Source organism: Garra rufa, chromosome 1 (assembly GCF_049309525.1).
Source record: "Garra rufa chromosome 1, GarRuf1.0, whole genome shotgun sequence".
Classification (NCBI taxonomy): Eukaryota; Metazoa; Chordata; class Actinopteri; order Cypriniformes; family Cyprinidae; genus Garra; species Garra rufa.
Window position 1 is genome coordinate 90,267,564 of NC_133361.1, and position 13,261 is coordinate 90,280,824.

At 38.4% G+C, this 13,261-nt stretch overlaps 1 pseudogene; it reads right to left on the reverse strand.

Moving 5' to 3' along the window:
- Positions 1-7,960: 7,960 nt before the first annotated feature.
- Positions 7,961-13,261, reverse strand: part of LOC141321848 (uncharacterized) — a 26,288-nt pseudogene continuing 20,987 nt past the window's right edge.

The following is a 13,261-nucleotide window of genomic DNA, read 5'->3' on the forward strand; positions in this document are numbered from 1 at the left end:
CCTTACACATGCTCTCAGTGTGGAAACTGTTTTAGTCTAAAAGGAAGCCTTGACAGGCACATGAAAATTCATAATAGAGAGTAGCCTAACAGATCCCCTTAGTGTAGAAAGAGTTTCAAACAAAATGTATATAATGGAACATTCTATTTCACATCTTAAAGCATTATGTTTTGTCCATAGTACACTTTAAGCAAAGTCAACACAATATAGCTAGTTGACACTGTAATGCATAAAAGAGCAAGTAATAATTAGGAATATGGACAATGCGTTTGCTCTGTCTACAATGTAAGAACTTCACATTTGTATATCATGAATTGAAAAGAGATCTCACAGGAAGTGCAGTTTTTTGGTTGAAACACAATAAAGGACATTGTTAGCATTTTTAACATAACTGTTTCGGGTTACAACTACAACCCTTGTTCCCTGAGAAAGAGAAGGAGACACAAGGACTAGGGGTGGCACGGTACATGAAAAACAACCGAACCGTTCGGTTCGCTTGTCTCGGTTCGGTGCGTGTGTGCACCGCACGGTTCAACGGTTCAACGCATGCGCAATGTAGCCTCGTGAGTGTCCTTTTTGCGCGAAATAAGAGGTGTGTGTAGACATACACACAGTAAAAGTGGAGTGCTGCAGGTTACGTCACGTGTAGAAATGGCAAGTGGGAGAGATAAGGAAGGCTGCCCGGAGTTGGAAGATGCGCTAGGTATGATACGCTGTTCATCCAACTTGGCTGTGCTTTCAATTTTATTAAAGGAAAGGATGAAGCTGATTGGTTGGTTCATGTCACATGGTCTGCGGTGAGCTTGCGGAATTTTGAAAAGTTGAGATGTTTTTATCTCGATGCGGCACGTACGCGCCTGAAAAAACGAGCATACCACGCGACGCGTCAACATTTGAAATAACAAACTTGAGTGCGCAAAAGATGCTTCATGTGAACGGCCCCTTAGCCAGGTCAGGTGTGTGGGAACATTTTGGATTTCATCTTTATTTGTCAGTTCATCTGAGAAGACATCACGCCAGTGTGTTGGTAGACATGCAAGTTACAGTTTTTCTCAATTGCTTAAACACATTTCTTGAAATTATGCCTCTTATTTGCGAAACTCTAAACACAAATCCACAACTCCTAACTCATTTCCCCAAACTTCCTATATTGAGGTCAAAATTAAGCTCTCTACTCAAAACAATTCAATCTTGCTGAAAAACCAAACTTTGCTTTCAGACATGACACACAAATCCTCAAAAACAAACACACTACAACACAGTTTTACACACTGATGAGATAAATTTAAAACAATACTACAAAAACAATACAAATAAAAAACTTTTCACATGATGAACACAACAAATCTATTCCTTTGCAAGTGTTTTATTCCTTAATTTAATGTACTGTACAGTACAAAACAGCAAAAAACAACAAAATAATTATTCGGCCCAGCATCCTGTCTTTGGTTTAGAACAGGCCAAAGAACCTCTTCAGCATCACAGGCTAAATTAGCCCTGGCCAGGCAGCAGGGGTCAAATCCTCTTGCATGCCTGATCCAACCCTGGCACTCATCAACTAAAATATATGAGACTGCTTGTCTTCTTGCCCTTGCTCTTCCTCTGTCTCTTCCATGCTGTTGTCGTCATCGTCCTCCTTCTCCTCCTCCTCTTCCTCTTTCACCTCCTACTCTTCCTCTTCAAAATTACACATTACTGTATGTGGGATATTGATTGAAAAAGACTGGATAGGATTCACAGTTACACTTGTACTAGTGGTCTGACAAAAAAAAAAAATAAATAAATAAAAGCACACAACGTCATTGTGAAACAGAAAAAAAAAAGAACAAGCACAAAGGTGAAAAGAAAAATAAGAAAGTCCACTGTCAGAATTTGTAACTCCGGTGTTGTCCTCTGTCTATATGCTTTCCAATGGAAGGTTCATGAGATGTACCTTTGATCTATTTCAGAGAACTGCTTTATCATTGGTTGATCTATATTATCTTCATTAGTGAAAGTCAAGATTCACTTGAATAATTCATGGCAAATTTACAAAAAGTCTAATAGAAATGTGTAGAATATATGATTGACAGTTTAGGACAACTAGATCAAAAATTTTGCATTTAGGTAATGATTTATACGATTAGCTAATGACTTGATGTTTTGAGGGGGAAGACTATTGCACAGAGAACTACGGTATATAATACATTTTGAGCAACATGACAATAGCAACTGAAACTGCACAAATGTATATTTCATTTCTGATCTGAGAAATGCACCAAAGTGACTGAGAAAAACTTTTTTCCTTTTATCTCCATCGAAGGTTCTGATTGGTGTGTGCTAAATTTTGACTCCTAGTGTTTCCAGTTGGGTAATTGTGTGCTAATTGAGCTCAAACTTCGCAGACTTGAGTGAACAATATTGAATGCTTGTGCTTTCTAAATGACCACATGGTGTAAGCACTGAGAAATGCAGGGATTTGTGTGTAGAGTTTTGAAGTAACAGTTCACCAAATATAACTCATGTGTCAAAGCAGGGAATAGTGTTTATAGTTTAGGGAAATGGGTGTGCTTTTTCAAAAATGGCGTTATAGTTTTGAAATTTTAGTTCAAAAGACTGGTTATAGTGTTTTAGCAATTGAGAATTCTTCAGTTCAGTCTTTATGTGCTATAAAGGTAGCCTGGGTTTCCCCATCCTGCCTTGCGCAGCGCGATTTTATTCACGCGCCTAGTCTGTCATGACAAATCATGACGAAGTCATAACGTGGTCTGGCGTTAGCCAGGCTACTAAAAAGGCACACAAATTCCTGTAGAGATACACATTGTCCTGTTTTTGTCAAACAAATGAAAAGCATGTCATCAATGTCTTCTCTCTTGCTGTATCAAATCTCCCCTAGCTTTCCTCAGAGATGGTCTCAATAATGTCAAGTCCAGTTCAGTTTGTGCATGATTAGGCTACATGATATAACTTTTTTTTTTTAATAATGTATCCTAAATTGTGGATAATCAAGCTACATTTCATATGCCAAAGTAAACTTCTGGAGTGTTAAATATTAAAATGAAAAATAAAAACAAGAACCGTACAGAACCGAAAACCGTGACCCTAAAACCGCAATACGAACCGAACCGTGGGTTTTGTGAACCGTGCCACCCCTAACAAGGACATACAGAGACAGGCTCCTCCCAGGATCCATTCTTCTCCTTCTGTTTTTCCATCAGAGCAAGGATGCGCCTTCCAGAAGGGGGATGATATGCCAGGAATATGGACCTGTTTCTGTTTCTGTGTGCCCTTTTTTGGTCCTGTTCCTTTTCTTTAGTCCAGTTTGTCATTCTGTGCACCTGTGTTCCCAGTTACCCCTTATATTAAAATCAAAGTCTGTGCATTCTGTCTCTGTTGGGTCTCTATCGTCCAATATGTGTGTCTTCCCTGTTCAAGTATTGGAGCAATTTAACATTTTATTAAGCACTGTCACCCTGTCTATAACATCTCCGCAATTTACCCTGACTCCGATGCTGGATGGCGTTTGTCCCGATGGAGCCGGAGTGTGTGCTGTCCCTGGCTGTCGGTGGGGATCGCCTGGGGAGGTGCGGAGGGGTGACGGGACTGGTCCGTCCATGGAGACGCGGCGCTGGCTAATGAATCAACAGGTGAACTTGGGCAGCGGCTGAAGTTACCAATTTTGGACAAAGTGGAAAATGCAGAGCTGTGCTGTCTAGCAGGAGTAAAGGCAGTGGCAGTACAGGTCCTTTAAAAAAATTAGCATATTGTGATAAAGTTCATTATTTTCTGTAATGTACTGATAAACATTAGACTTTAACATATTTTAGATTCATTAAACACAACTGAAGTAGTTTAAGCCTTTTATTGTTTTAATATTGATGATTTTAGCATATAGCTTATGAAAACCCAAAATTCTTATCTCAAAAAATTTGCATATCATGAAAAGGTTCTCTAAACGAGCTATTAACCTAATCATCTGAATCAACTAATTAACTCTAAACACCTGCGAAAGATTCCTGAGGCTTTTGAAAAATCCCAGCCTGGTTCATTACTCAAAACCGCAATCATGGGTAAGACTGCCGACCTGACTGCTGTCCAGAAGGCCATCATTGACACCCTCAAGCAAGAGGGTAAGACACAGAAAGAAATTTCTGAATGAATAGGCTGTTCCCAGAGTGCTGTATCAAGGCACCTCAGTGGGAAGTCTGTGGGAAGGAAAAAGTGTGGCAGAAAACGCTGCACAACGAGAAGACGTGACCGGACCCTGAGGAAGATTGTGGTGAAGGACCAATTCCAGACCTTGGGGGACCTGCGGAAGCAGTGAACTGAGTCTGGAGTAGAAACATCCAGAGCCACCGTGTACAGGCGTGTGCAGGAAATGGGCTACAGAGAAGCAGCACTGGACTGTTGCTCAGTGGTCCAAAGTACTTTTTTCGTATGAAAGCAAATTTTGCATGTCATTCGGAAATCAAGGTGCCAGAGTCTGGAGGAAGACTGGGGAGAGGAAAATGCCAAAATGCCTGAAGTCCAGTGTCAAGTACCCACAGTCAGTGATGGTCTGGGGTGCCATGTCACCTGCTGGTGTTGGTCCACTGTGTTTTATCAAGGGCAGGGTCAATGTAGCTAGCTATCAGGAGATTTTGAAGCACTTCATGCTTCCATCTGCTGAAAAGCTTTATGGAGATGAAGATTACATTTTTCAGCACGACCTAGCACCTGCTCACAGTGCCAAAACCACTGGTAAATGGTTCACTGACCATGGTATTACTGTGCTCAATTGGCCTGCCAACTCTCCTGACCTGAACCCCATAGAGAATCTGTGGGATATTGTGAAGAGAAAGTTGAGAGACGCAAGACCCAACACTCTGAATGAGCTTAAGGCCGCTATCGAAGCATCCTGGGCCTCCATAACACCTCAGCAGTGCCACAGGCTGATTGCCTCCATGCCACGCCGCACTGAAGCAGTCATTTCTGCACAAGGATTCCCGACCAAGTTTTGAGTGCATAACTGAACATAATTATTTGAATGTTGACTTTTTTTGTATTAAAAACACTTTTCTTTTATTGCTCGGATGAAATATGCTAATTTTTTTAAATTTTGGGGTTTTCATGAGCTGTATGCCAAAATCATCAATATTAAAACAATAAAAGGCTTGAACTACTTCAGTTGTGTGTAATGAATCTAAAATATATGAAAGTCTCATGTTTATCAGTACATTAAAGAAAATAGTGAACTTTATCACAATATGCAAATTTTTTTGAAAAGAACCTGTAGTGTTTGATCAATCTGAGATCACTTACATGGACACTGAGGTGAGTTCTATGCCTCACATTAATCCTTATATGCCAGTTACAGTTAATTGTCATTACCGTAATGGCCCGTCTGCAATAATGGACAAATGCCAACAGAGTTTTACGAGGGCTAAAAGGCATGCAATAAATTAAATGCAATATTGAAACAGAAGAAGTCAAGACTCTTTCAAACTGTGAATCATGCTAAAGTCATCTGGAACTCTGGGAATAAATTTAAAGGAATACTGGGAGGACATATAAATATAAGAAGTATATGACCAAAAATAGATCAGATACAGAATTTACTTATTGATTCCAATTTGGATTTTTTATGTATATCTGAGACTTGGTTGAATCTTAATGTTCTTTGACCTAATTAATGTACCAGGATATACTTGTTATAGGAGAGATAGGGTCAGTGGAAGGGGTGGTGTTGTTTTTATTTATATAAGGGAGCATTTTAGATGTTTACAATTTGAATTGAAGGTGAACATGGAGTGCTTGGGATTAAATGTTATTCTTTCTCCAAATATGACATTTAACATAGTAGTGCTTTATAATCCTCCATGTCATGATGCAAAGTTTTATAATGAACTGAAGAATCTTCTTTCTACTCTTGATAACTGCTGTGAATGTATGATGTCTGGTGATTTTAATATTAATTGGATGGTCAGTGTTGGGGAGTAACTAGTTACATGTAACGCCGTTACGTAATTTAATTACAAAATAAATGTAACAGTAATTCGTTAAAGTTACTTAGAAAAATGTGTAATTAAATTACAGTTAGAAGATTACAAATGGGGTTCATCTAAAAATTTTCTTTAAAAATCTGGGATATGTTGAATAATATTAATCTGTTGCTTTGCCTGTTTTTGATATGCACGATGCCTTCTGCTAAGGCCATTTATTAAAGCGGTGCTATTCTGATGCTTTTGATTGGTTTGAATTTGGGGTGCACCACGTCTGCCAATTAGGTTAATCCTCTTTGTCAGCGCGTTCATCGTCCCCTTTGTGTGTTGGAGACTAATATTTAAAACATTCATAACAAATTAGCTAGCCTGCTAGCTGCCTTTACCAGACACACTTGTATTTATGAACCCTTTCACAAAAAAATCAAATTTTTTCTCCTTGAATAAGGTTGGTAATGTCAGATCTAACTTGCGATTTTATCAGATTAACCCATTTTAATTTTGAGTGTAATTTGTAAAATCAGTGTTTAGACTACTGCGTGATTTTCAGCTGAAACGTGACTAATGATTTGAAGGATGAAAATCCGCTGCAGTTTAGTTTATTTTCGAATAATATAGATCTATTTTTCTCAAGGGCTTGAAACTTTTCTCTGTAATGATCGATGTTGACCTAACGTGCCACCTAGTGGACAAATCTCTCAATTAGTTTGTCCCATTTTGTTTTGCAAAATCGAGCTATTATCTAGTGAAGCGCCCCAGTTGGTCACTGAATCTAAGCAGTGTTTTAGATGAAATGTAACTTTATTTAAAAAAAAAAACAAAAAAAAAACAATACCATGGATTTTATGACACAGCTTCAATGATGGAGTCTGTTTGGATTTGGCAGTATCTATTCTAGAATCTATTCTTTCTTCTGTTAGTGAGAAATAATTATTAGCCCTGTATGGTATAATGATTTCCCTTCACACATAGTGGTAAAAAAAATTATAATAGTATGCAGATTTGTAAAAAAAAAATATTATATCAGTCAGAAGAAAAAAACGTGTTTTTACTACATTATTATAATCTAGAATTGTGTTTTCTCTTAAATATAACTAAAAATAATTATGTAGGAGCCATGTTCTCATTTAAGTTTATAAATTATCTATTATTTTAAATAGATAATTTAGATATTTAGAGAAATCTTTTTTTAAGATTTAAGTTTTTCAAGGCATTGTTACTTGTCAGTGTGTCCTGGCATAGCTATGCAAAATTTTGATTTTGTAACAACATTAAACAATTGTTTGTTATAAGGTCTGGTTTTGTGATGGCTGTACTTTAAAATTAAATTAATATAATCTTAATTCAAGTGATGAAAGATTTTGAAATTCTAACAGTAAACTACTGTAAGGTCACACCTGCTTGATATAAATGCTTGAAAATGATTTAGTTGAAAATATCCATTAGAAACTTAAAAGTAATCAAAAAGTAATCAGATGTAATCAGTTACTTTACTTTTCTAAAGTAATTGAAAAGGTACACTACTTATTACATTTTAAATAGGGTAATTTGTAATCTGTAATCTATTACATTTCCAAAGTAACCTCCCCAACACTGTGCATCAAATATAAAAAAAAAAACCATGCAAGACATGTTAAGTGGTAAAAAACTATGGCAGGTTAATTATTTTCTGCAGTAAATAAGTTTCTACTTGCAAAAATGTTCAAATAGATTTTCATGTAAAACTACAAAAACTGTGATTTATATAAAGGATGAAAGGAAAATGAACAACGATTTGTGGAAATTACATTTACATTTACATTTACATTTATTCATTTAGCCGACGCTTTTATCCAAAGCGACTTACAATTGGGAATACAACAAGTGATTCATCCTAAGGAGGCAGATCAACATAGGAAGTGTTCAAAAATACCATATGTCAGGCGTTGTTAGAAGAGTGCAGGCTAGAAGGAGAAGATCAAGAAAGAGAGGAAAAACAGGCTAGAAGGGATTTTTTTTTTTTATTGAGTCAGATAGTGTCGAAAAAGATGGGTTTTCAGCAGTCGTTTGAAAGCTGTTAAGGAGTCTGCATTCCGGATAGGGGTGGGAAGATCATTCCACCAGGCAGGGACATTGAACGAGAATGTTCTGGACAGTGATTTAATACCTCTCTGTGGTGGTACAATGAGGCGTCTTTCACTAGAGGATCTCAGGCTTCTGGAAGGAGTGTAGATGTGTAGTAGTGAATGGAGGCATCAGTGTCTTGAATTTGATGCGCGCTGTAACCGGTAGCCAGTGCAGGGATATGAAGAGAGGTGTAACATGGGCCTTTTTGGGCTCGTTGAAGACCAGTCGTGCTGCTGCATTCTGAATCATTTGTAGAGGCTTGATTGTACATGCTGGAAGACCAGCTAAAAGAGCATTGCAGTAGTCCAGCCTGGAAATGACCAGGGCCTGGACGAGGAGTTGTGTAGCATGCTCTGTTAGGAAGGGCCTGATCTTTCTGATGTTGTACAATGCAAACCTGCAAGATCGAGCGGTCTTAGCTATGTGGTCTTTAAAAGTCAGTTGGTTGTCAAAGATAACACCCAGATTTCTGGCTGAAGTTGATGGGGTAATTGTTGATGAACCTAACTGGATGGAGAAGTCATGCTGTAACGATGGAGTGGCAGGAAAGATAAGGAGTTCCGTCTTTGCTAGATTGAGCTGTAGATGGTGTTCCTTCATCCATGCAGAGATATCCGCCAGGCAACCTGAGATCCGTGCAGCTACCGATGGATCGTCTGGTTTGAAAGAAAGATAGAGCTGTGTGTCATCAGCATAGCAATGGTAGGAGAAGCCATGTGCCTGTATGATGGGGCCCAGAGATGTAGTGTATATGGAGAAGAGGAGAGGTCCAAGAACTGAACCCTGAGGAACCCCAGTGACCAGTTGATGAGTTTTGGATACCTCGCCTCCCCAGGCCACTCTGAAAGACCTACCAGAGAGGTAGGATTTGAACCAGTGAAGTGAAGTCCCTGTAATACCCAGCATTGAGAGGGTGGACAGGAGGATCTGGTGATTCACAGTGTCAAAAGCTGCAGATAGGTCCAGCAAGATGAGTACTGATGATTTGGACTCAGCTTTTGCCGTCTGCAAGGCTTCAGTGACAGACAGTAGCGCAGTCTCAGTTGAATGGCCGCTTCTGAACCCTGATTGGTTAGAGTCCAGTAGATTGTTCTGTGAGAGGAATAAGGATAGCTGGTTGAAAACAGCCCGTTCCAGTGTTTTTGCTATGAATGGAAGGAGGGAGACAGGTCTGTAGTTGTCTATGAGTGAAGAGTTAAGTGTAGGTTTTTTGAGCAGCGGGGTTACCCGGGCCTGCTTAAATGTAGTGGGAAAAGTGCCTGTGAGAAGAGATGTGTTGATGATGTGTGTGAGCGCCGGTAGGATTGTAGGGGAGATTGCTTGGAGAAGGTGTGAGGGGATAGGATCTAAAGGACATGTCGTCGGATGGCTGGAGAGGAAAAGTTTGGTTACTTCTGCCTCCGAGCAAGGACAGAAGGAGAAGTGGGGGGTTCCAGCCGTGATTGTGGTCAATTTTAGTTCCTGTATGTGTGGAGCTGAGAACTTATTATTGATCGATGTAGTTTTGCCTGTGAAAAATGTGGCGAAATCATCAGCTGTTATAGAAGTTGTGGGAGGTGGTGGAGGGGGACAAAGCAGTGTATTAAATGTTTTGAAAAGGTTGCGTGCGTCCGGGGAATTGTTGATCCTGTTGTGGAAGTATGAAGATTTGGCTGTATGTACTTGGGTAGCGAAAGATGAGAGCATAGACCGATACATACTGAGGTCGGATGGATCCTTAGATTTGTGCCATTTTCTCTCGGCTGCCCTAAGTTTGGAACGATGCTCACGAAGAACATCGGATAACCAAGGGGTTGTCGGAGCAGATCGTGCTGGCCTGGAGGAGAGAGGGCATATAGCATCTAGACAGGAGGTAAGAGTGGAGCATAAGGTGTCAGTTGCTGCATTAGTGTCCAGGGATGAGAAGTGAGTAGGAGAGGGAAGGGAGGAGGATACTAAAGAAGAAAGATGGGAGTGTGAGAGAGAGCGTAGGTTTCTTCTGAAAGTAACAGGTAGAGGGGTTGGGAGTGCACAAGTAGCAAGATGTAGGTCAAATGTAATGAAGAAGTGGTCAGAGATGTGTAGGGGTTTGACCACAATGTTGTCTGAAATACAATTTCGCATGTAAATGAGATCAAGTTGGTTGCCAGATTTATGAGTGCATGTAGTGATAACACGTTGTAGATCAAATGAAGCTAGAAGTGAATTGAAGTCAGCAGCATAGGGTTTGTGAGTTCAAATGTCTCGCCCGCACGCTAAATGGCTCAATCGAAACTCAAAAAGCAACAGCTTCGCACTTGTAATAGCTCCAGAAGGGAACGATATGACAAAAACAAAAGCTTCCCTTGGCCGTACTCTCAGTTATCAATTTTAATGATTGCAATAAAAACTAGAATTTAAAGCAAAACAATCGCAGGACAAATAACAGAAGAACACTCCTTTTCTAACAGTGAATAGATGTAAATAAAACAAACGAATAACTAAATAGAACAACAGAGTACTTTAAGAAGCAGCTCAAAATTAATATTAACGAATAAGTGAATAGAAACTACAGAGTGCGTTTTAGAAGCTGCTCAAATTTAATAGTAACCAATAAGTAAATAGAAACTATAGAGTGCGTTTTAGAAGCAGCTCAAATTTAATATTAACCAATAAGTAAATAGAAACTACAGAGTGCGTTTTAGAAGCTGTTCAAATTTAATATTAACCAATAAGTAAATAGAAACTACAGAGTGCGTTTTAGAAGCTGCTCAAATTTAATATTAACCAAGAAGTAAATAGAAACTACAGAGTGCGTTTTAGAAGCTGCTCAAATTTAATATTAACCAATAAGTAAATAGAAACTACAGAGTGCGTTTTAGAAGCAGCTCAAATTTAATATTAACCAATAAGTAAATAGAAACTACAGAGTGCGTTTTAGAAGCAGCTCAAATTTAATATTAACCAATAAGTAAGTAGAAACTACAGAGTGCGTTTTAGAAGCTGCTCAAATTTAATATTAACCAATAAGTGAATAGAAACTACAGAGTGCTTAAAAGAACAGCGGCTTAAAATTAATACTTAGGAATAAGTAATTAAACAGAAACAACAAAGTGCTTTTAGCAGCAACTCTAAGTAACGACCGCCTAGCGAAATAGTATTAAAGTAGACACTTACGCGCCGTCGTTCTTTCTCGTCTGAGGACTGAACTCACTTTCCCGCAGTATGGAAAGTAAGCAAACTATTTAAGCAGTATTCTCGCTAGCCACGCCTCCTAGGCTCAGTCAGCCGCAAATGTCTCGCCCGCACGCAAAATGGCTCAATCGAAACTCAAAAGCAACAGCTTCGCACTTGTAATAGCTCCAGAAGGGAACGATATGACAAAAACAAAAGCTTCCCTTGGCCGTACTCTCAGTTATCAATTTTAATGATTGCAATAAAAACTAGAATTTAAAGCAAAACAATCGCAGGACAAATAACAGAAGAACACTCCTTTTCTAACAGTGAATAGATGTAAATAAAACAAACGAATAACTAAATAGAACAACAGAGTACTTTAAGAAGCAGCTCAAAATTAATATTAACGAATAAGTGAATAGAAACTACAGAGTGCTTTTTAGAAGCTGCTCAAATTTAATATTAACCAATAAGTAAATAGAAACTACAGAGTGCGTTTTAGAAGCAGCTCAAATTTAATATTAACCAATAAGTAAATAGAAACTACAGAGTGCGTTTTAGAAGCAGCTCAAATTTAATATTAACCAATAAGTAAATAGAAACTACAGAGTGCGTTTTAGAAGCAGCTCAAATTTAATATTAACCAATAAGTAAATAGAAACTACAGAGTGCGTTTTAGAAGCAGCTCAAATTTAATATTAACCAATAAGTAAATAGAAACTACAGAGTGCGTTTTAGAAGCTGCTCAAATTTAATATTAACCAATAAGTAAATAGAAACTACAGAGTGCGTTTTAGAAGCTGTTCAAATTTAATATTAACCAATAAGTAAATAGAAACTACAGAGTGCGTTTTAGAAGCAGCTCAAATTTAATATTAACCAATAAGTAAATAGAAACTACAGAGTGCGTTTTAGAAGCAGCTCAAATTTAATATTAACCAATAAGTAAGTAGAAACTACAGAGTGCTTTTTAGAAGCTGCTCAAATTTAATATTAACCAATAAGTGAATAGAAACTACAGAGTGCTTAAGAGAACAGCGGCTTAAAATTAATACTTAGGAATAAGTAATTAAACAGAAACAACAAAGTGCTTTTAGCAGCAACTCTAAGTAACGACCGCCTAGCGAAATAGTATTAAAGTAGACACTTACGCGCCGTCGTTCTTTCTCGTCTGAGGACTGAACTCACTTTAAATTAAAAACTAGTTATATAATAATTACCTGAAATAATAAATGATTAACATACATTCAGAAAAGAATCACTCAGCCATGACTGAAATAACAGGGACTGAATACTTGGAATACTGAATGATGAAATAACATTTTTGCAAAAATATCGAAAATAAAAACTCAGTCAGGTCACTTATGACCCATGTTATGCATCAAAGGGTTAATTAGCATTAGCTAGCGATAACTGATACACGTCAGTTTTAAGTTAGCTTACTTTGGTACGCAAGCATGTACCGATCGGAATAAAATCATAATTTGATGTTTGAACAAATAGGTTAACATTAGTGTTACGGATTTGTAATTTGATAATCTTGCTTATCTTCGATCTCCGGTTAGCAGATGTCCAGTAAACAGCTGGAATGTCACAAAACTCATTCAGCCAATCAGCAGCGAGATTGATGCCCGATTAGCTCTTTCCTCTCGGTAGGAATTGATTGGCTGCTTTGCCCCACTTGTTCGAAGCTTTAGGATTTGCATTAGGACCTGTTCGGTTGTAGTTACAAAGGAGTATGCACCTAGTTCGGACTTCGTTCAGAAATGTTCAGACAACGTTCGGAAGTATTCAAATCTTGTTAGGAAATGTTAGGAATTATTCAGCCGGCTGATCGCTGGAAGGTACATGCGCTTGCTGTTCTTCGCTTCCAGCACACGCGACTGCACCCAACTTGCCAAAACGAGCCCCTACTCCAAGAAATACGAGATTGACCCGCCACGAGCTAAAGTCTCTCAATATCTTGAATGCTACACATTACAGTGGGTCATTATTTGGACCGCTTTATTTCATTTAATATTTTTTTTGGCCTCTAATACGGGGGAATGAAAAAAGAGATG